This window comes from Thunnus thynnus, chromosome 10 (assembly GCF_963924715.1).
Source record: "Thunnus thynnus chromosome 10, fThuThy2.1, whole genome shotgun sequence".
Lineage (NCBI taxonomy): Eukaryota > Metazoa > Chordata > Actinopteri > Scombriformes > Scombridae > Thunnus > Thunnus thynnus.
In genome coordinates this window covers 20240101-20245692 of record NC_089526.1, presented here as the reverse complement: position 1 = coordinate 20245692, position 5592 = coordinate 20240101, and positions in this window count along the sequence as shown.

Genomic DNA, 5592 nt, shown 5'->3' with positions numbered 1-5592 from the left:
TCCTCTATGGGCGTCGCAAACACGGCTCGTCTGTGTGTTGTGAAAACTTCAGTACCCAACAGGCATTGCAGTGCATTGATCTGGGGTGGGGAAGGAGGGGGGTTGGAGGAGCATACCGTTATCCAGCTTCCCACAGTGATAAAGAAGCAGAGGTGTTCACTTTTCCTTTCCTGTGTGTACACACATCATTATAAGGGGCGGACTTTACCATTAGGCAAGCTGGGGAACTGCCTGGGACCCCCATGTAAAAGGGCCCCAAACAGCTATAGATTTATTATGATGCTTAGATATAAAAATTATTGAATTATGTTACTATTCTAACTCATTGTACCCCGAAACAACGTGCAAAAGGCCCCCAAAGCACTTAAAAAATATGCAACTGTATATTACTTACCTACTGTGTACTTCTACTTCAGAGGAAAACATTGTACTACTACATTTACCTGACAGTTAAATGTTAATGGTTATGTTGCAGATTCAGATTTCAGATATGATGCATCATTATTCCTCAAACTATCCAGTATTATATAAAATAGTTAGAATTAAAAGCTCTACCTTGAACAGACATTAAGTAGATTTAAGTACATTGTGCTGATAATTCCTCTCTTCCACTCTTAGTAAAAAATTTGAAAACAGGACTTTTACTGTGCGGCATTAACAGTTTTACTATTAATGGTTAATACCAACATTCCTAGTTAGAGAAAGGATGGAAAGGGGCCCCCAAATCCCTAAATCCACCCTGATCATTTTATTTAATGAATAGACTACAACAACTCCCATTTCAGCCTGGAAAAGAGCCTGAAATCATAATTCACAACAATATGACCCTTTTTTCAGCTTCACACCTTAAATTATGATGCTGTATGAATGGGGTCAACTTTAAAAATACACTAGACTGAAATAGCACATGATATAAAGTAGGCTATGATTTGTCTATATCCTACTTTGTGTAAAAGTTATCAAAAAATACTGCAGATCCATTTTGTTGTGGTTCTTTTTAATTTGGTTCTATTTCATAAATATCTTAAGAGGACCTCTACATTTAATACAACCCATAATGTGTTTAACTTTCACGCCATCAGTTTGGTGAAGTGGATAATATCCGATTTCAGAATGAAACTGTTCATTTGCAGATATGTATTGCAACCATTAAAAACATTGTATATGCTACTAGACTTGCATTCTATACGTTTAATTCAGAGCTTTTCTTTTCACATGTGTCCTTTTGGACATATCACCAAATATTTTCACAATAAAGCCCCCAGATACAAATGCATAACCATGACCTACCAACTCAAAAGTAAAATGTGCAGCTACAGATACATACAGATGTCAGCCCCCCCCCCCCCCCCCCTTCACAAACTGCAGGTGCTAGTTTTTATGTTTAAAAAATAAATTATATTATGCTATTTTGCAGTGTTGTGATAAAACACTCTTTGAACTGTCACATTTATACATTTTCTGACTTGAAGGAAATTCCTCATTCTCCTGAACTGAGACTGGCTGAGGTCTCTGGCAGCTTTCTCCATCACTGACTTATTGTGCAACAACTGTTGTGGGAAAAGTATCATTTACTTCAGTAAAAGAAGCGACACCGATGTTGATAAACTTTAAAATTAAAAATTCTGAATTTATAAGTCAGGTGAAGATTGAGCAACAATGCATTAGAAGTATTTTTAAGGGGAAATCCACAAATTTCATGTTTTGCAATTTTGTTGATCTTTGCACATTAAATTACTTGTTTTTTTAAAAATATATACATTAATAAAAAAGTGTATGTACAAAACTAAACTATGGTCTCCCTAAGTTGTTACCAGGGCAGAAAAATTGTAACTGTCAATGCCAACAGATGATACTTTTTAGAGTTATTAGACTGACTGTGGGCCCTCCCATCAACACAAAAGGCAACATGAGAGTGTGAGAGATCTGTTCTGGTCTGAGTTTGTGGTACACAGAGGCCATCTAATGGCCGACTGCAGTGATAGCATGATTCTCTACTTGGTTCTGAGAGAGTCAACGACTATGACCTGAGTTTTCCTCTGTGAAATCAGGGGTTTACTTTTAACACTGTATCATAAACACAAACTTTGAATTGATAAGACTGCATAGTTTGAAGCTTTTATAGGTGTTATATTACTACAGCAGGGAAAACCCCAAACAAACACAATCTTGTGTTTTTATCTTTGGGAGCCTTTGATTCAGTTGATGAAACCTGGTACATATATACTTCACATCCGCAGCCCAAATTTCCTGGTTCAATAGGATATCTTCTATCTGCAATCCATAATTTCCTTAATGTTTGAGATAAGAAACAGTATCAAATGAGGTGTTGATGCTTGTGATACTACTCATCTATAATGGTACTTCTTGTTAGCTCTTTTTTAAAAAAAGAGCTAACAAAAACGTTTGCTTTTCCTTAGTAGGAAAAGCAAAGGTGTTGCTAATAACATAGCGTCCCAAAAAATCATGACAGTGTTACAGTGAGCCCAATACCAGGACCCTGAAACTGATGCAGCTAAATTAGACACCATCATCATCATTAATTTTATTATTTAGACCTGTACTTTTCCTACCGTGACATGTCAAAATGTGAAAAAAAGCCTGTAGCAGAAACAGACCATTCAGTAACACCAATAATTTGAAGAGATTAAATTTGTTGATGTAAAAACTGGTATGAGGAGAAGTTGAAGATTTTTAAATGTTTGGAATGAGAGGTCCACAGCGTGACACTGCATATATACCAGTCAAATGTCCCATACTTTATATCAATGTTACACAGTATGGTCTATGCTATTTTATATAGTATATCTGTCACAGTTGATCCTAAATATTCAAATCATGAGCATAACATAAAACTAAAGCACTGGGTTACTACTCTAAGTTTCATCAGCTGCGATCCAGGAAGATTGACTTTTTTAAAAACAGCAATTTTTAAAAACATGCAATCAAATAAAATACAAAACATATATACAATACATATATAATACATCTGCATTGGACTGGGTGGCACTTTCTGGCACTCATTTGAATCCTATATTCAGGAGAGGTATTATTTTGTGACGATTGGTAAGTACACATCTGAGCATACAAAAATTACATGTGGAGTTCCTCAAGGGTCCATCCTCGGGCCTCTTCTGTTCAACCTCTACATGCTCCCACAAACTCAGATTATGAAAATCAACAAAAAATCTCATTATAACTCTGTGGATTACACACAGATTTATATAACACCAGGTGTCAATGATGTGATAAAACTTCTCTAATTAAACAAAGACAAAACTGAAATAATTGTTATTGGAGCCAAGGAAGAATGCTTAAAAGTCAGGGCTCAGCTTCAATTGCTAGTATTAAAGATCATAAACCAAGCCAGAAATCCCTGTGTAGTCATGAACTCTGACCAAAATTTTAATAACCACACCATGACAATTATAAATCAGTCTACTATCACCTGGAGAACTTATCAAGAATTAAAGGACTTATGTCTCAGCAGGACTTAGGAAAACACTTGGCTACCAAAGACTAACAATGTCTTTACAAGTCCCTGTCTCTTAAAAATTTGATTTGATTTGATTTGATGAGGCTGATTCAGAAGGCTGCTGCTGGAGTCTTTACTAGGACCAAGAAAGTGGATCACATCACTACAGCTCACAGATCTTTACACTGACTTCCTGTGTGTCAAAGAATTGATTTTAAAATACAAAGCACTGGATGGTTTAGGGCAAAAAACTTCTCTGATCTGCTTCTGTGAACCCGTCAGACCTCATAGATCGTCTGGGACAAGTTTGCTTACTATCCCCAACTAAACATGGAGAAGCAGCATTCAGTTTTTATACACCACACATCTGGAATAAGTGCCCAGAAAACTTGAGCTCTCAATTCTTTTAAATCAGCTGCACTGTAAATATTATTTTTCTATCTTATGCTATTTTAGCATATTATTATCTTCTATTTTATTTTAACATTTTAAAATCATATTTATCCTATTTATATCTGTCTCTTTATATTGTTTTGTTTCTTTTATACCTGCTTTATGTAAAGCAGCTGTGCAGTACAGTGTCTACACTATATTTCTGTTTTTGTTTTTGGTTTTTTTTCATATATAAATGCCTTAATAAGATGATATTGCTAGCTAGTATCTTTGAATGAAACAGATATGATCTATAAACAATCCATAAATGAATAAATGAATCATTTATGACCTTGAATTGCCCTGCAGTGATGACGACAGTACGACCTTTTCATGACACCACCTGAAGGGCGTGGTGGTCAAATTTGAATATCTATTATTTTGATTGTAGTGATAATTCCTTCAATGTCATATCCTCCTCTACACGAGAGCTTTTCAATTTGTCCTATACTTTGTTAGTCATTTCTCTCAGGCCAAGTCTGACAAACAGCAAGGTACCTCCCAGAGTTGCACAGTATGGATTGTTCCTGCATGGGTTTGGATGTTGACACAAATAGGACAGGCAGCTGTCTCAGCCCACATAAAGAAACATGATCTTGTGCCCTGGTGGTAAAGAATCATTGCAATGCACAGTAGAGGGTAAAACACACACTTGCTCTGCTGTAAGGGTTAGTTTATGTTTTTGACTGTAGGATCTGCTTGTCTTGACATGATACTGCACAGAAAAACATCCCTCATACTAAATCTGCAGCAACAGTTGTGTGCATGTGTGTGTGTGTGTGTGTGTGTGTGTGTGTGTGTGTGTGTGTGTGTGTGTGGTGTGTGTGTGTGTGTGTGTATGTGACTTTGGGCTATTGCTGCACTGCACATTCTTGGGGAACAGCTGCGGAATATTTGACCACTGAATGTATCAGAATTGTTTCGATCCCAGTCTCTGCTTAAACACATTTTCATTTGCTTATAACACTCATAGCCTGTGAAGCAAGGAGCCTGTGACTCATGATGAACAAGAAGAGGGCAAAGTGCATCTTAGCCTCATTATTTATGATTTTTTAAGCAATTAATTATGAGCATAATTTTCTTAATTTATTGCAGAGCTCTTTCACTCAGTTCACTGAGCTGAAAAGATGTACGATACAGCGATTTATTTTAAGAGGCGGAACATGCTGTTACCAATCATGATCAATGCCAGTAGGCTGTGACCCAAATGACCCAAATGCCTTTTGAGTAAATCAGAACACATTTCACTTCAAGCATTTAAGGAATGTTTACTGAGTGTGTTGAATCACTATTGGTTGTATTGAATGTGATGTGACCATTTAAAGCTAAATATACCACAGGGGTCAGTGCTGGTGCAGTATATGAGTTATTTAGAGGATTCAATGCTTTTCAGATGGATCACGCTCACAATATGCATAAATGAGATTACGCATTCTGAAACATAAGAGCATTACTCGGCCTCAATCCATCGGGACTTTAGGGAACAGATGTTAATTAGACCGTGGTCACTTCCCCTCGATGAAAAATATACATGCAGGCATGAAATATCTAAATCAGCACCAGATGTGACTGATTCTACACCTGTATCTTTTCAATTTTACTCAATTTTTGCAATTTCAGGTCAGCTGTCCTTTAAGTTCACTGAAAAAGAAATATCTCCAGTTTCACATGCATGAACTCCCAAC